Here is a 17,966-nt window from a genome sequence, read left to right as displayed (position 1 = left end):
AGCAGTGAGGTCTCGCCAAGTTGCCCAGATGGGTCTCGAACCCGCGGGCTCAGGTAATCCACTCACCTCAGCCTCCCAAAGGCGTGGGATTATAGGCTGAGCCACCGAGCCTGGCTTAAAATTTTTTACTAGTAATTTAAATTTATTATTTTTATCAAGTAAATAGTAGATTAGAAACAAAAAAGAAAGAAAAAAATCTGGTCCTTACCTATGCATAGTTTGAGAAGCATGGATCTAGCCAATATTTAAACTTTGCTTACTCCATGAAAACGCTCACATTCATGGGAAAAATTTTAGGAAAGTACAAATAAGCAAACAAGAAAAGAATCCCCTGAGAAAAGCAGAGTTAACAACTTGGTACATGAACTTTTTGTCAACTACAACACATAAGAAGAGAATAAAATAGTGCCATGCGCGTCAGACAGACAGACGGACAAACTCTATGCTGCCTACCAGCCCAAGGAGCTTCTCGCAGTCCCACAAGCTCGTACTACCCCTCCCTGCTTTGCTTACCTTGTTTTCCTTACTCATAAGGCTCTTGCTGTCTGCACAACGTCCCTACACACAGATCCACGGGGCTTCCCCACAACCACCGAGCCTTTCTTCCTGCCCAGATCGCATTCTCTCTTACATAGCAGTTCTTTGAAACTTATCTCATGCCAATAGACAGAGCTTCTACAGGGCAGGGTCCAGAGCCAATTCATGTTTGCTTCCCCCACAGCACTCTGCCATTCATTGACCCTTGCACTAGGTAAATATTTAAGTATATGAAGTAGGAGACAGTATGTCTTAAGTGCCAAATAAATGGATACAACAAAGAAGAAAACAGGACATAAATATTTGTTTCTTGAGCACCTACTGTGTGCCAGGCCACGCTGGGCACTTTCACAGGTGATTTTTCATTCAGCTGGCATTGTAGCCCCGGAATGCAGGGCTGATTGACTATATTTCAGAAGTGAACCACAGTTCCAGTGTGAGTTAGGCTGAAAGAGGCTTGGTTTTATTCTCATTGTGTGCGCCATCACCCTCAGCTCATTTTTTAATTTTTATTTTTTGTAGAGACAAGGTCTCGCTATGTTGCCCAGGCTGGTCTTAAACTCCTGGCCTCAAGAAATCCTCCCCACCTCAGACTCCTAAAGTACTGGTATTATAGGCATGAGCTACCACATCTGGCCAGAAGAGGCCTGTATAAAGAAGACAGGGGCTTGAACTTGGTTTTGCAGGATGAGGGGGTTCAGCCTGGCAGAGGGAAGGGGGACAACAATCTCTCAGAAAGGGAAGAAAGGGGCAAAGACAGGGAAGGAAGATGGCTGTGGACTGCTCTGAGGACCTAAGGAAGGAGGCAATCAAGGCACATGTGTATGGAGGAGAGGGCACGGAGGAAGATTTCTGAGCAGGTAGCAGAGGAATAGTCTGGTCCAAGCCTGGCTTTCAGATAGTCCATTCTGCAGGCTGAGCAGAGCAGACGGGAAGCAGAGGAGCGCAGAGAATGTGAGATACAGGGGGGCGGAGAAGGAAAGTCCATCTTAAGGCAGCCAAGAGGAAGTCTCTTAGGGCGGATGCTCTAAGCCTGCCTGACCCAGAGGGCAGCCGAGACAGGGGCAGGGCAGGAAGAGGGCGGTGGGGAGCCTGGCTTGGAGAGGAGGTGGAGAGTTCCATTCTAGACACTTCCTTCTGGAGGTGCCTGGGGGAATACCCCATAGCCAAGTGAAAGAAAAGAGCCACAAAAAGTAGGGGTTGGCAGACCTGAGTCCAACTGCTTCTTGTACAAATGGGATCTCAGAGAGGTCAGGGACTTACCCAAGGCCACACAGCAAGTAAGAGGCAAAACAACAAGACTAGAACCCTGGTGTGCCAACTCCCAGGAGAGTGCAGAGAACTTTGCTGATCCTATGCTGACACTGCCTTTCTCTCCAGTCTCTTAGGCCCCTTTAGCTCCTCCCAGACCAGCTCAGGCGTTCATTTTATCCAGTCTTCCTCCTTGGTAGGGCTGGGGTTATCAGGAGCCACACAGGACCCACCCTACCACCACACCCCTGGGTGGGCCAGCCTCATCACCTAACACAGGCAGGTCAGGCCTTCCCACAGATGTCTCAATCTCTAAATGAGCCATCATTCGGTAGATATGAGGTCCTGACTACCCATTTTGTACAAGATTTTTCTCTCACGTATGCCAGGAGTTCATCCAACTCAGAAGGGTTAAGTCACTTACCCAAGACCACACAGCTAGTGACAGATTCCGAATCTGAATTTGTTCTAGACTCCCCATGCAGGGTTTTATATACCATACCCCATAATACTGATAAATACTTGATTCAGTAAGCCTCTCTCTGTGCATACTGTATCTGCTTTGGGTGCTGGAGAGAAGGAAGAAGCAACAGATAACAGAAAAACATACTGAGTATATTTGTTACAGGCTGAGCACTGAACTAGGTACTTTGTAGTATCTTATTCATTGTAAGAATTGTCCTGACTTCTAGTGATAAGGAAACAGAAGCTCCAGGCTCCTTTTGAAGTGACTTGCTCAATGTCATTTTGGAATCAAGTCAGATTTTTTTTTTTAAGTTGGAGTCTCTCTGTCGCCCAGGCTGGAGTGCCGTGGCACACTCATGGCTATCCCAGCGTCAACCTGCTGGGCTCCAGCGATCCTTCTGCCTCAGCCTTCCAAGTAGCTGGAACTGCAGGCACGTGCTACCATGCTCGGCTAATTTTTGATTTATTGTAGAGACGAGGGCTTGCCAAGTTGCCCAGGCTGGTCTCAAACCCATGGGTTCAGGCAATCCACTTGCCTCAGCCTCCCAAAGTGCAGGGATTACAGGCTGAGCCACCGAGCCCGGCTTCAAGTCAAATTTTGAAGTCAGGTCTACATGTCTCTGATTCACTTCCTATAGAACCTTTTTAACAGGCCTCTGGCTTCTGGAATCCAAAACTGCATTCCACTGGCCTCAACTCCCCATCGCCTCTAGGAGGCTGGGGAACCAACTTCCTCCTGCTCATCAGGGCTGCCTAGGAGCTTGGCTGTAAGAGCCTGGAAGAAGCAGACAGGGTAATACAGGCAGAAGGGGAAGGCCTCACTAGAGTAGTCACACTTTGATCTGTTTTTGAATTTTCAGGTGCAGAGGAAGATTTGATTTGAGGAACGGATTTTAGTTCTGAAAAAATAATTATAATGCTGAAAATCACAAATCTTGTCTAATTCTTTACATTTTAATGTGGAAAATAGAATGTAGAGAGGCAACAGAACTTATCTGAGATCACACAGTGAGTGAGGCACAGAGATAGACCCTGACCCTGCAGCTCCTAGCTTCTAGTCCAGTGTCCTACTACCCACCCGAGAGTCATTCCATAACAATGGATGGTTAATAAGTATCTGTGAAGTGGCAAAATGCCCCCTAGAAGGTCTCTCTTTGGTTGGGTTGTGCTTTGTGAAAAGTCCTTCACAGTATGAAAGACTTTTACATATTGGTACGGCACTTCTCCCGGCACTTCTCCCAAATCGAGGGAACTTGCAAACCACAGCTTAAATCCTGTGACACCACCACATGAAGACAGGAGCAAGCCACCAGGAGGTCTGGCATCTCTGTTCATCCATGTTAGAACAGGTTAGCTTTAGTGGAAAGCTGTACAGGGTGGTGCAGAAAAAACCATGTTTCAAAGTTAAACTGTGCCAGATCCGGGCTGTGTTCTGCTGTGTAACTTTGGGCAAAGTCACAGGCTTTTCAAGGTCTTCATTTCACAATCTATGAAAACAGGCATGATATTATCAAACCTGCAAGGCTGCGGAGAAGACTAGAGACAGTGATGAAGTACGTGCCTGGCACCCAGCAGCTGCGTAGCTAATTTTATTATTATTAGGAGTAGGGCTGCGCTGGGATGAGATCAGCAGGCACAGTGCTGTGCCTTTTGCACCAGAGAAGGAAGACATTTGCTCCAACTCTTGTGGGTCACAAGGTCTTCCACAGTTTCTGAGGAGAGCTCCCTGCCTTCCAGCAGCTTACATGGTAGAGGAGAAATAAAATGATCACCACAGATGTCAGAGCAAAGAGGGGGGTAGACCAGGTGCTGTGGGATGGACCTGTGTCTCTGGGAGTCAAGGATGGTTTCATGGAAAGGGGGACATTGAAGGATAAAAGTAGCTTTCGAATTGACTGTGGAAGAGAACACTACAACCTGGGAGTAACCTAAATTGGGTTCTGAGAGCTGCCCCCAGGAAGGACTGAGAAAAAGCTGCAGGGCACAAGCCTCCCAGGTCCTGCTACACTGAGGATTCCAGAGGCTGTGGTCTTGGCACAGAGGGCTGGAGCTGTTGCCAGCTCTGGCAGGCTCTGCCACTCACTGGGGAGGAGGCAGTGAGGAGGGCCAGCTAGGTAGAAGGTGGCCAGGGCTAAGAAATCCAAAGCCCCAGATGGGCCCAGGACAGCAGCTGTCAAGCAGTTCTGAAAAGGGACTGAGTGTTTCAGTCAACCTAAATATTCTGGGCCTGCAGTAGTGCTAGCTACAGGGATTAAAGAAAAGAATGAGACCCCAGCCTTGTCGTAGGGCCTTGAAGAGCCTTAGTCTCCTCTGGGTTAGCCATTTGGAGGTAGGAGAAACTGCCATTTTCAGAATCCTAGAATATCTTGGCTAAGAGGCTTCTTAAAGCTTGTTGACAGCAGCACTAAAAAGATGGTGAAACTAGGCTCAGAAGAGCAGACACTGGCCCCAGCTTGTGCAGTGAGTCAGTTGCAGATATGGGACTACAATCCAGGCACCAGCATCCCAGTCCTCAGTGTCCATCATGACCCCTAGATACTTTAAAGACAGATCACAAATCTACTTATGAGCAGAGCTGGGCTTGCGGAGAGCTGGGTGAAGGAGGTGGGGAAGGGAAGAGGCAGAACTGTGACTCTGGACCTGCCTGCTGTTGGCAGCAGGATGGTTAAGTGTGTGGGTTTTTGTGCCCACTTGATAGACGTGGGTACAAATCCCAGTTCTGTCATTTCCAGCTGTGACCTCAGTTTCTTCATCTGGTAAATGGGAACTTGGTTCGACCTCAATGGGTTGTTGTAAGAAATGAATGAGCCAGTACATGCAATGCCTAGCACAAAGCGGCTGTTATTGTTTTCACCTCCCTCCTCCAGGCACCTCGGGCTCTGCGTTGATGGAGATGCCCCAGCGGTCTCCAAGGGGGTGAACCAGAGAAGAGGCGCGGAGCCCAGACCTGGGTCCCCTACTCCGGTTGGAGCAAAACCATCTAGCCCAAACAGGAGCTCCACGGGACTCCGACCCCGGTTGCACCGCCAGGGCTTAAGGCGCACAGCACAATCTAGGGATGCGGGACTCTTGGTGTTAACAGCCCTCGCCTCGCCCTAGAGCCGCCCTCCAAGCCCGCCATCTCCCCGAGTCTGGGCCCCGCTCACCTGCCTCCCAGTAGGATCCAAGCCACTGCTCCCGCCACCGCTGTCTCCCGCTCTAGTCTCCTGGGGCTCACGTGGGGCGGGGCGGATCACCCGGAAACAGCTCCCCCGCCCCGCCTCTCCAGCGTGCAGGCCACGCCCTCTGCGGGCGCTGGGGGGAGGGCAGGTCGGCTCCGGCTGCGGCCCCTCCCAGACACGTGGGACTCGAGGCCTGGCCAATCGGATGTGCCGAAAGGCAGGCGGAGCCGCCCTTCACTGGGTCCCGGCAGACGCTTGAGTGGGGAAAGGCCGGTGGGAGCCCACGTGGGAGAACGAGTACCACGCGGGAGGGGACTCAGCTTAGGAGTCTGCCTCCAGGGCGGTGGCAGCCCTGGGTTCACTTCAGTGGCCCTCTCTTCCCAGCCTGGGGCAAACTTGGCGCTGGTTAATTGTTTGGTGAAAGAATAATCGAATGTCAAGGACATTAGAACAGCACCATAATGCCTAACATAATAATGGTTAAGTTCATTTTTGCAGACTGAGCATTTTGAAGTTGTTGAGTTCAGCACCAGACTCAAGTTTTCAGAGAAAATTTGTTCCAGCCTAATTAATTACCCAGAGCCTACTCTGTGCCATGAGTTGGGAGATGTGCTGTGAAAGACATGGGCATTTAGAAAAACTCCAAGTCTGATAGGGGCATCAGACCTGTTTATAATAAGTACAATAAGAGATCTGACCAAAAGGTCTGGGGGAGGGGAGGAGGGCTGGGCACTGGGACAGAGTATGGGAGGGACAGGAGGGATCTGGTGAGGCTTATGGGGCCTGGGTGAACTGGTAGGATTGGATGGGTGAAGTAGAGGTCAGGGATCATCACTACAGCAAAGGAATTTTATGGTCTGATCCAATAAATTGGCTGCTATCCCTTGTGGCCAATCAAGATGAAAGGCAGAAATTGGGAGAAATGATTAAGATGATACCATGGAATCAGGGAGCCAGACGGTGTATTCACCCAAAAAACTTGCTCTCCAACAGTACAACTTATTCAGAATTTATACTCCATAGCCCCTTATCCACCCACAAGGCTAAATTAACAAAGACATGACTCAAGATCTCCTAATCCCTTCACCAACCCCCAAGATTTTTTTGTTTTTGTTTTTAATTTTTACTTTAAAGATGTGAGGTACAATTCAGGGTTATGTATACAAATGGTCATCATACAGGTAAAGTTTGGGCCTCACTTTGGTCCCCACTACACCTGGTTTGAGATCAAAAGTACCCTTATTGATGAAGTGTGCCCCGACTCCCCCATCCCCAAGATTGAATTAACAAGGTCTGTGGACAGTTTTGGGCATGACATAATAACATTGAGTTCCTTAATGGGATAGGAACTTACAACAATCAAAGAAGCTACCTTCTTTGAAAAAACTTTGACTCAAACATGAGAGATATAAGAAACCCCTGTTGCCAGAACCTTGGCCTGTAACAGGAGCACTTCTGAAAAGGTTCTCCAGGGATTATTGGAAAGTTGACTTTGAAATGTAGAGGATACCAGTGGGTTCCAATAGTCAGGTTTCATTTATCAAAATCCATACACACAACCTGTTGTATGTTTCTTTATATTTTAAGTTTAAGGGGCAATAAAAAAAAAAGTAAGACACTGCTTAGTTTCCAGCTGCTACAGATCTGATCTGTGTTCAATAAGGAAGGGAATAGAAAGGAAGAAATGTTTGTTGTGCATTAAAGAGTCAGTGCTCCCTTATCTAATCTTTTTAAAAATTATTTTTTTAAATTGTATTTATTTCAATAGCTTTAGGGGATACATACAGTTTTTGGTTACATGGATGTATTGTATAGCAGTGAAGAAGTCTGGGCTTTAAGTGGACCCACCACCCTCACCTGTGCACATTGTACCTGATAGGTAATTCTTCATCCTTCCACCCCTTCCTGTTCTCCCCCTTCTGAGTCTCCAGTGTCCATATATGCCATTCTCTATGCCTTTGTATATCCTTAGTTTAGCTCCCACTTATTTTATTTTTTTATGAGTTAAGAAAGGCAGATTTATTAAAGATGAAGCCATAGGCAACACAGCAGCAAAGGGAGGCTGTCTGCTGTCTATGAGCTCCCAGTTATAAGTGAAAACACTTATAAGTGTTTGGTTTTTCTGTTTCTCTGTTAGTTCACTTAGAATTGTTACAGCCTGATCCAATCAACTGGCTGCTATCCTCTCGGCCAATTAAAATATGAGAGGCAGAAACTGGGGGAAAAGGGAGTCTTTCATTTCTTTTACTTTTTATTTATTTATTTATTTATTTATTTTTGAGTTGGAGTCTCGCTCTTGTCGCCCAAGGTGAAGTACAGTGGCATGCTCACAGCCACCGCAATCTCGACCTGCTGGGCTTAGGTGATCCTTCTACCTCAGCCTGAGTGTTTAATTTCTTTTCTTTTCTTTTTTTTTTTTTTGAGCTGGAGTCTCACTCGGTTGCCCAGACTGGAGTGCAGTTGCCGCTTCCGGCCACCGCAGCCTCGACCTGCTGGGCTCCAGCGATCCTTCCTCCTCAGTCTTCTGAGTAGCCAGAATTACAGGCATGTGCTACCACGCCCAGCTGATTTTTTGATTTACTGTAGAGATGAGGTCTCACTGCCCAGGCGGGTCTCGAACCCACGGGCTCAGGCAATCCACTCACCTCAGCCTCCCAAAGGCGTGGGATTACAGGCTGAGCCACCGAGCCCAGCAATTTCTATAACCAGGTTATTGGGAGACAGGTTGGCATCATTGCCAAAAAACTCGCTCAAAGCAACATACATTTATTCAAGTATTTATACCCAAAATTCATAGCCCTTCACCCACCCTGAGTTTGAAGCCTATATACAGTTTTAGCATGATTCAAGATTTATATTAACAATTTTTGATACATGACCACTGACATGACACAAAGTTTCCTGGTCCTGTTGACATTTTAGATAACATTTTGGAATTTATGATATGTTCTTCTAGTTTTTTAGAGAATGGGGCAGACAACTGTAATATTTGGAAGGAAGGGAACGTTGTAACATTTAAGATGATAACTTTAAATTGTTTTAAAACATAATTATAATGATTTTTTATTCCCAGAGCCCTGACCTATAACAGCCCAATAGCCTTGTATTCACAGATGGAGGGGAGTTGGGCAATGCCCACTCCAAGCTTTCAGACACACTCCTGTTGGCCTTGGTCCACTCTCCTAATCATTAGGTTATCTGGTTTGCCGGCTATTTCTTCTTCAGCACCAGTAATGGCTACTAGATAAGACTGCCCAGTCAAGCAAGGCCGTGCTAGGAGAGGAGGCGTGGGGGTGAATAGGAAAAATGTCCACTTTTGAATCCAAGCGGCTTTTACATTTAGGCCAACTCAGCTACAAAAGAATACGAATTTTATTATGTCTTTTCTAAATGACTGTTCTAATATAACCAAAATGGCCTCTCTTCAGCCTGTAACAGAATAATGTTCCACAGTTCCATCCAGACTGCTGCAGGAGACATTCTTTCATTCTTCTTTTATGGCTGAATAGTATTCCATAGGGTATGCCACATTTTCTCTTTTTTTCTTTTTTGAGTCAGAGTCTCACTGTCACCCAAGCTGGAGTGCAGTGACACAGTCACAGCTACCACAGGCTTGACCTGCTGGGCTTAGGCAATCCTTTCACCTCAAGACACCAGAGCTGGGACTATGGCTACATGCCACCAAATCCGACTAATTGTTTGATTTTTTTGTAGAGACAAGGTCATGCTGTTGTCCAGGCTGGTGTTGAACTCCTGGGCTCAAGCAATCCTCTTGCCTCAGCCTCCTGAAGTGCTGGGATTACAAGCATGAGCCACCATGCCCAGCTATATGCCACATTTTCATTATCCACTGATCTGTTGATGGGCATTTAGGTTAATTTTACATCTTTGCAGTTGTGAATTGTGTTGCAATAAACATAAGATTGCAGGTGTCTTTTTTGTGGATGGTCCTTTGTTGTTTTTTTTTTGTTGTTGTTGTTGCTTTTTTGAGTTGGAGTCTCACTCCACTGCCCAGGCTGGAGTGCAGTGGCATGCTCAAGGCCACTCCAGCATTGACCTGCTGGGCTCTGGTGATCCTTCCGCCTCAGCCTTCCAAGTAGCCGAAACTACAGGTGCGCGCTACCACGCACGACGAATTTTTTTTTTTTTTAATTGTGGAGACGAGGACTTGCCAAGTTGCCCAGGCTAGTCTCGAACCCATGGGCTCAGGCAATCCACTTACTTCGGCCTCTCAAAGTGCTGGGATTACAGGCTGAGCCACTGGGCCCAGCCGTAGCTGATCCTTTGGGTAGATCCCTAGTAGTGAGATTGTTGGATCAAATGGTAAATCTACTTTTAGTTCTTTGAGACATCTCTTTTCCAATTTCCATAGAGATTGTACTAATTTGCACTTTAGCCAATGGTGTATAAGCGTTATCATTTTACCGCATCCACGTCAGCATCTATTATTCATATATTTGTTGGCCATTTGCATATCTTTTTTTGAGAGAGGTATGTTCATGCCATTTGCCCACTTTTTTTTTTTGAGTTGAAGTCTCACTCAGTCACCCAGACTAGAGTGCAATGGCCACTCCTGGCCACCGCAGCCTCGCCTGCTGGGCTCCGGCGATCCTTCCTCCTCAGCCTTCCGAGTAGCTGGAATTACAGGCATGCGCTACCACGCCTGGCTGATTTTTTGATTTATTGTAGAGATGAGGTCTCACTGCCCAGGCGGGTCTCAAACCTGCGGGCTCAGGCAATCCACTCACCTCAGCCTCCCAAAGGCGCGGGATTACAGGCTGAGCCGCCGAGCCCAGCTCATTTGCCCACTTTTTAAGGGATTACTTGCTTTTTAAAAAAAATTTTATTTTAAAGATGTAGGGGACAATTCAGTATTTGCTTTTTTCGTACTGATTTGTTTTATAGATTCTGGATATTAGTCCTTTGTCAGATGTATAGTTTCCAAATATCTTCTCCCATTCTGTTGGTTGCTTATTTACTGTTGATTATTTCTTTTGCTGCACAGGAGTTTTTAGTTTAATTAAATTAGGCTGGTGTGGCATGTTGGGAGGTGGAGGTGAGAGGATTACCTGAGCCTACGGGTTTGAGATGAGCCTGGGCAACATAGTGAGACCTTGTCTCTACAATAAATTAAAACATTAGCTGGGTGTGGTGGCATACAGCTGTAGTTCCAGCTACTTGGAAGGCTGAAGCGGAAGGATTGCTTAAGCCCAGCAGGTTGAGGCTAGGGTGTCTGTGAGCGTGTCACTTCACTCCAGGCTGGGCGACAGAATGAGACTATGACTCAACAAAACAAAACAAAACAAAAAGTCCTACTTATTTATTTTTGTTGTTTTTGCTTTTGGGGTTTTAGCTATAAATTCTTTGCCTTGGCTAATGTCCAGAAGAGCTTTTCCTAGGTTGTCTTCTAGGATTTTTATGGCTTTAGGTCTGACATTTAAATCTTCAATTCATCTTGAGCTAATTTTTCTATATGGTGAGAGACAGTGATCAAATTTAATTTTTCTGCATGTAGCCATCTAATTTTCTGCAAATAGGGTGTCCTTTCCCTAGTGTAGGTTTTTGTCTGCTTTGTTGAAGATCAATTGGTTATAGGTATTATAACCAATTTATTTCTGGATTCTCTTTTCTGTTCCATTGGTCCATGTGTCTGCTCTTGTACCGGTACCATATTTTGGTTACTATAGCCCTGTAGTTATAATTTGAAGTCAGGTAATGTGATGCCTTCAGTTTTGTGGTTTTTGCTTATAATTGCTTTGGATATTCTGGCTCTTTTTTGGTTCTATATGAATTTTAGGAATATTTTTGCTAATTCTGTGAAAAATGACATTGGCAACTTGATAGGGATTGCGTTGAATCTATAGATTACTTTGGGTAATATGGTCATTTTAGCAATGTTGATTCTTCTCATCCATAAGCATGAGATGTTTTTCCATTGGTTTTTGTCCTCTTCAACTTCTTTCATCAGTGTTTTTCAGTTCTCATTGTAGAGATCTTTCTCCTCCTTGGTTAAATATATTCCCGGGCATTTTAGCTTTTTGGCTGCTATTGCGAATGTAATTGAGTTCTTGCTTTGATTCTGTTTGGTCGCTATTTTTGTATAGCAGTGCTACTGATTTATGTGTTGATTTTGCATCTTGAAACCTTGTTGAATTCATTTATTAAGGCCAAGAATCTTTTGAAAGAGTCTTGAAGTTTCTCTAGGTATAAGATCATATCGTCAGCATTCAGAGATAGTTTGATTTCTTCTTTTCCAATTTGGGTACCCTTTATTTCTTTCTCTTACATGGTTGCTCTGGCTAGAACTTCCATTACTATTTGAATAGGAGTGGTGAAAGTGGGCATCCTTGCGTTGTTCCAGTTCTGAGGGGGAATGTGTTAAACTTTTCTCTGTTTATGATGACATTGGTTGTGGGTTTGTCCTGTATAGCTTTTATTATTTTGAGGAATGTTTCAATAACTAAATCCAGCACCCTTCAGAGCAGAACTAAATGAAATTGAAACAAAAATATTACAAAGAATCAATGAAACAAAAAGTTGGTTCTTTGGAAATATAAATGAAATTGATAGACCACTAGCTAGATTAATTAAGAAACAAAGAGAAAAGATTCAAATTCATTTTTGATTCAATCAAAAATGAAAATGGAGACATTACAACTGATACCACGGAAATACAAAAGATCATCCAAGATTATTATAAACACCACTATGCAAACAAACTAGAAAGTCTAGAGGAAACGGATAAATTCTTGAAAACATACAACCCCTAACTTTGAATCAGGAAGAAATAGAAACCCTGAACAGATCAATAACAAGTAGCGAGATTGAAACAGTAATTAAAGGTCTCCCAACAAAAAAAAGCTCAGGACCTAATGGATTCGTAGCCAAATTCTACCAGACTTTCAAAGAAGAACTGGTACCAATATTACTGAAGCTATTCCATAAGACTGAAAAGAAAGGAATTCTCCATAACTCATTCTATGAAGCCAGTCCTATCCTAATGCCAAAACCAGGAAAAGACAACAACAAAAAGACAACTACAGACCAATATCCCCGATGAACATAGACATAAAAATCCCCAGCAAAATACTAGTAAACCTAATTCAACAGCACATTAAAAAAAAAAAAAATTCACCATGATCACGTGGATTTTATCCCAGAGATGCAGAATGGTTCAACATATGGAAGCTGATAAACATGATCCACTACATAAACAGAATTAAAAATAAAAATCATATGATCATTTCAGTAGACGCAGACAAAAACATTTGATAAAATCCAGCACGCTTCATGATAAAAACCCACAGCAAAACAGTCACTTATCGAATCTTGACAACTGTGTCACTATCCTTATGTAACCAGATCCAAGTCCAGCCACTCATCGTTGGAAAACCAAACTCCAGATGTGAAAGGTGGTGTAAGGAAAAAATAGGTTTACTCAGAAGCTGGCAATCGGAGGAAATGGTCATAAAGACCACCTCAAATTCTCAGGCTGACTAGAAGGGTTTTTAAAGGGAAACTAGGTATGGAATACATGCAGGAGAAGCACAGGGTGAAAGTTTTTGCATCCTCCTGGGGGTCTGGTTGATGTTGTCTTGGCTGCAGTCAGGTTATGGATTAACTGTCTCCAGACTCCCCCTCAGCAGGAGCGTCCCTCAATTAGAACTCTATTCCTGGTGTGTTTTAAGATTAGCCTCTGGAATTCTTTTTTTTCCCCCTCTGGAATTCTTAAGCAAGCGTATAACCAGGTAAGCATGCATTAGTAAGGATGGGGAAGGAAGGAGAAAGAGAAAAAGGTTTTAAAAAAGATGGATGATTAAAAAAAAAGTTTCAAAGCAGGATTCTTGGTTATAATTCTTTATAGATTGGGAAAACAATTGCTGGAAGATTAAATAATTTGCCCTATGTCACACTGGACTCTCTGCAATGCTATAATAATCATGCTCTGTTGGGAGTAATTACTTTTTCATTTTTCCTAGTTTAGATATCCTGCCCCCAATTTTTTTTTTTTTTTGAGTCAGAGTCCCATTCTGTCACCCAAGCTGGAGTGTAGTGGCATGCTCATGGTCACGCAGCCTCTACCTGCCAGGCTCAGGCAATCCTTCTACCTCAGTCTTCCAAGTAGCTGGTACCACAGGCATGCACCACCACGCCTGGCTAATTTTTCTTGATTTATTGTAGAGATGAGGTCTCGCCAAGTTGTCCAGGGTGGTCTCAAACCCCTGGGCTCAGGCAATCCTCTTGCCTCAGCCTCTCAAAGTGCTGGATTACAGGCGTGAGCCACCGCACCCAACCTCAACATTTCTTTCATGACACCTGTTCCCTTTTTTGAGCTTATTGAAAACTATACATAATTAAGATCATCTATTTCTAAAAGCCCAAACAAGGTGGAAAATTAAAAAATGTTGTTTAGCGTAGCCTATTTTTCCCACATTGTCTCATTCTTGGCTGGAAGACCAGACCCTCCCCCCCATCATTATTTTTTTGAGTTGGAGTCTCACTTTGTCGCCCAGGCTGGCGTGTAGTGGCATGATCATGGCCACCGCATTCTTGACCTGCTGGGCTCAGGCGATCCTTCTGCCTGAGTCTTCCAGGTAGCTGGAACTACAGGTGTGCACTACCATGCCCAGCTAAATTTTTTTTTAAATTGTAGAAACAAGGTCTTACCAAGTTGGCCAGGCTAGTCTTGAACTCCTGGGCTCAGGCAATCCTCTTGCCTCTACCTTCCAAAGTGCTGGGATTTCAGTCATGAACCATCCTGCCTGCCCCTACTCCCCTTTTAAAACACAATTTTACCTGAAAATTGATGAATTTTCACAAACTAAACCCATCCATGTTGGAGACTGCCTTATATTAAGAGTGGCAGATTAAAATAGATGGTAGGGTGAGCTCTCCTTATGCAGGCTTTGTATAGATTTGCTTTAATATGAAGCAGAGAGGGACTGTAACACATCAAGATTCACTTCCACTCTTTTTTTTTTTGACTTGGAGTCTCAGTCTCTTGCCCAGGCTGGAGTGCAGTGGCATGCTCATGGCCACTCCAGTGTTGACCTGCTGGGCTCTAGCGATTCTTCTGCCTCAGCCTTCCAAGTAGTTGGAATTACAGGCACATGCTACCACACCCGGTTTATTTTTTGATTTATTATAGAGATGAGGTCTCACTAAGTTGCCCAGGCTGGTCTCAAACCCCTGAGTTCAGATAACCTTCTCACCTCGGTCTCTCAAAGTGCTAGGATTACAGACTTGAGCCACCTCGCCTAGCCCCACTTCCACTCTTATTCATAAAGTGTTGTGAATACAATATGAATAAATCTCAAACATAACATTAAATAGAAGTCACACACAAGAGTACATATTACTTGATTTTGTGTATATACAGTACAAAACAGGCAAAATTAATCTATGTTACTAGAATTCAGGATAGTGATTTCCACTGAGGAGTTGGGGAGGGTTGAAAGGATGGCCAAAGGGGCTTCTTAGAATGCTAGTAATGTTTATTGATCTGGGTGTGGGTTATATGAGTGTGTTTAATTTGAAAATTCATCAAACTCTACATTTATTTGCATCTTTTAGTATGTATATTACACTTCAGTAAAAAAACAAAACTGGCTGGGTGTGGTGGCTCACGTCTACAATCCTAGCACTTTGGGAGGCCAAGGCAGGAGGATTGCTTGAGTCCAAAAGTTCTAGATCAGCCTGGGCAACATAATGAGACCTTGTCTCTACAAAAAAATCCCCAAATTAGCCAGAATGGATGCTGCACACCTATAGTCCAAGCTACTTGGGAGGCTGAGGCAGAAGGATTGTCTGGGTGCATGAGCTCCAAGCTATGGGGAACTGTGATTATGCCACTGCCCTCCAGCCTGGGAGGGAGTGAGACTCCAACTAAAACATAAAAAAAAGAAACAAAACTAAACTACTGTGCTTCCCACATAGGTACATGGCATTGTGCTAAACACTGTGAAAAGCATAAAAAGGAACAAGACAGAAAGCAGACTGTTGATTGCCAGGGCCTGGAGGGAGGCAGAGGGAGTAACTGTTTAATGGGTATGAGGTAATGAGAATGTTTTGAAACTAGATAGAGGTAGGGGTTGTGGAACATTGTGAATGTACTAAATGCCAGTGACTTGATCTTTTGAAATTGGTTAACTTTATGTTCTGTGAATTTCATCTCAATTAAAAAAAGGGAGTTCACTAGTTGCCATGTGATATTCTGGGTTGGACATTGTAACAAAAAAAGGACATTAGTAGAAAAATTGGTGAAATACTGGCATTTAATTTTTTTCTTAGTTTTGACAAATACACCATGGTTACGTAAGATGTTAACATGAGGGGAAACTGGGTGAGGGGGTATGAGAACTCTCTGTACTCTGCAACTTTTCTGCAAATCTAAAATTGTTCCCCCAAAAAGTTCATTAACAAAAAAATAGAAGCACTGAAACAGAATCCCAGTTTTCATAAATAAGTGGCAAGATCTTGAGCACTTCTCTTTGAAAAGTCTCAATTTCCCAATGGTAAAGTAGGTTAGGCTGCAAACGTAGCTTTGAATGGGTTAGGATAACCTCCCACCTCGCAAATCCAGATCAGACTATCTGGGTATGAAATGCCATGGTTAAAAATGAGAGACATTACCTTAGCCTATTAAGGAAATTTTAAAAGCCAGATACCACTACAGTAATGACCTCAAAGATTCCTGGCAGTTGTTAAATTCTGTAGTTCCTATTTTTAGGAAACATTTTTCTTAGGGAGCTTTTTTAAATCATGAATTTATAAATGATTTATAAGTCATTTGCTGAGGTATGTATGGGGCTATTCAGAGTTCTTTTGGGGATTCATTATTGACTGTAGCACACAGCCTTATGTTGGAAAGTGACAGATTGAAACAGATGATAGATCCTGGTTGGATGCAGTGGCTCACGCCTGTAATTCCAGCACTTTGGGAGGCAGAGGCAAGAGGATTGCCTGAGCCCAGGGGCTCGAGACCAGCCTGGGAAACTTGGTGAGACCTCATCTTTACAATAAATCAAAAAATTAGCCAGGTGTGGTGGTGCACGCCTGTGGTTCCAGCTACTTGGAAGGCTGAGGTGGAAGGACCACCTGAGCCCAGCAGGTCTGGGCTGCAGTGGCTGTGCCACTGCACTCTAACCTGGATGATAGAATGAGACTTCTACTCAAAAAGAAAAGAAATAGATGGTAGTATAAGTCTTCTTGATGCAGGCTTTGAATAACAGGTTCAAGTATGGGATTTGCTTTTAGGAAGCAGCCAGGGACTGTAACACAGCACTATCCGGGAAGATTCACTTGGCAAGTAATAGACAGGGGAAGCATATATGATAAAGAGAACCAAGCTCCAAGGGGAAGCTGGAGTCAGGGGTGCCATGAGCATGGGAATTATGAAAGGATGTTTGTGCTGTGGAGAAGGAAAAAGCTATTAGGCCTAATGACTACTGGGGTTACATCTTTGTGAAATGTCATTTATAAATTTATGATTTAAAAAAGTTAGCCGGGCTCGGTGGCTCAGCCTGTAATCCCACGCTTTGGGAGGCTGAGGTGAGTGGATAGCCTGAGCCCGCGGTTCGAGCCCCGCCTGGGCAACTTGGCGAGACCTCATCTCTACAATAAATCAAAAAATTAGCCGGGTGTGTTAGTGCGCGCCTGTAGTTCCAGCTATTTGGAAGGCTGAGGTGGAAGGATTGCCGGAGCCCAGCAGGTCGAGGCTGCGGTGGCCGGGAGCAGCCACTGCACTCCAGTCTGGGCTATAGAGTGAGACTCCAACTCAAAAAAAAAAAAAAAAAAAGCTATGCAGATCAGAGAGGTAATATAACTTTTTGGTTAAGAGATAATAGAGGTAGACTGGGCATGGTGACTCATACCTATAATCCCATCACTTTGGAAGGCCAGGCAAAAGGATTACATGAGCCCAGGAATTCAAGACCAGCCTAGGCAACATAGCAAGACCTCATCTCTACAAAAAATAAAAAAATAGCTGGGCATGGTCCACATGCCTGTAGTCCCAGCTACTCAGGAGGCTGAGGCGGAGGATCACCTGCAGGATGTCGAGGCTCTAGTGAGCCGTGACAGTGTCACTGCACTCCAGCCTGGACGAGAGTGAGACAAAAACTCAAAAAAAAAGGACAGGAAATAGCAGTGCTACTACATAGAGTTTGAGTTAATACTTGAAAGCGTTTAAAATAGTGCCAGACACAATAAGGGCTCGATAAATGGAGTTGCTGAGAATCTGGTATGTACAGGATGATTAGAAGAGCCATCACAAGCTCTTGCTGTGGTTCAGAGCCCTTGCCTGTGAAAGAACAGTATCTGTTAGTCATTCAAGATGATGTAGGATCCATTGCATACAAAGATCTGGCCCAGTCCACACCCAGAAACTGTATGGAGCATGATCAGAGGTCCTCTCCAAACGCACACTATAAACAAGCAGAATAAAATAGGAGGCACCGCTTTTAACAAGAACGTTCTTTATTTGTACAAAACATTATAATCTTCTCGACATTCTTCACTCGCTTATCAACAAACTTTTCACTGTATTCACTT

General features: G+C 44.3%; 1 protein-coding gene across 4 annotated transcripts in view; it reads right to left on the bottom strand.

Moving 5' to 3' along the window:
* Positions 1 to 5,460, bottom strand: part of ALAD (aminolevulinate dehydratase) — an 11,182-nt gene extending 5,722 nt beyond the window's left edge. The window contains exons 1-2 of one of the 4 annotated variants that reach the window (XM_021711959.1): positions 5,400 to 5,459; positions 2,311 to 2,357 (exon numbers count right to left, since the gene is read on the bottom strand). The gene's annotated coding sequence lies outside the window, so the exon portion shown is untranslated. Of the gene's footprint in view, positions 1 to 2,310; positions 2,358 to 5,124; positions 5,308 to 5,399 lie in introns of those variants that run through there. The other 3 variants (XM_008057321.1, XM_021711961.1, XM_021711960.1) reach the window with 3 other exon arrangements.
* Positions 5,461 to 17,966: the final 12,506 nt, after the last annotated feature.

The sequence above is a fragment of the Carlito syrichta genome, unplaced genomic scaffold (assembly GCF_000164805.1).
Source record: "Carlito syrichta isolate Samal-C Ts95f unplaced genomic scaffold, Tarsius_syrichta-2.0.1 Scaffold302949, whole genome shotgun sequence".
Taxonomy (NCBI): domain Eukaryota; kingdom Metazoa; phylum Chordata; class Mammalia; order Primates; family Tarsiidae; genus Carlito; species Carlito syrichta.
The sequence above is the reverse complement of the archived record's forward strand: the minus strand, read 5'-3'. Positions and strand labels throughout refer to the sequence as shown.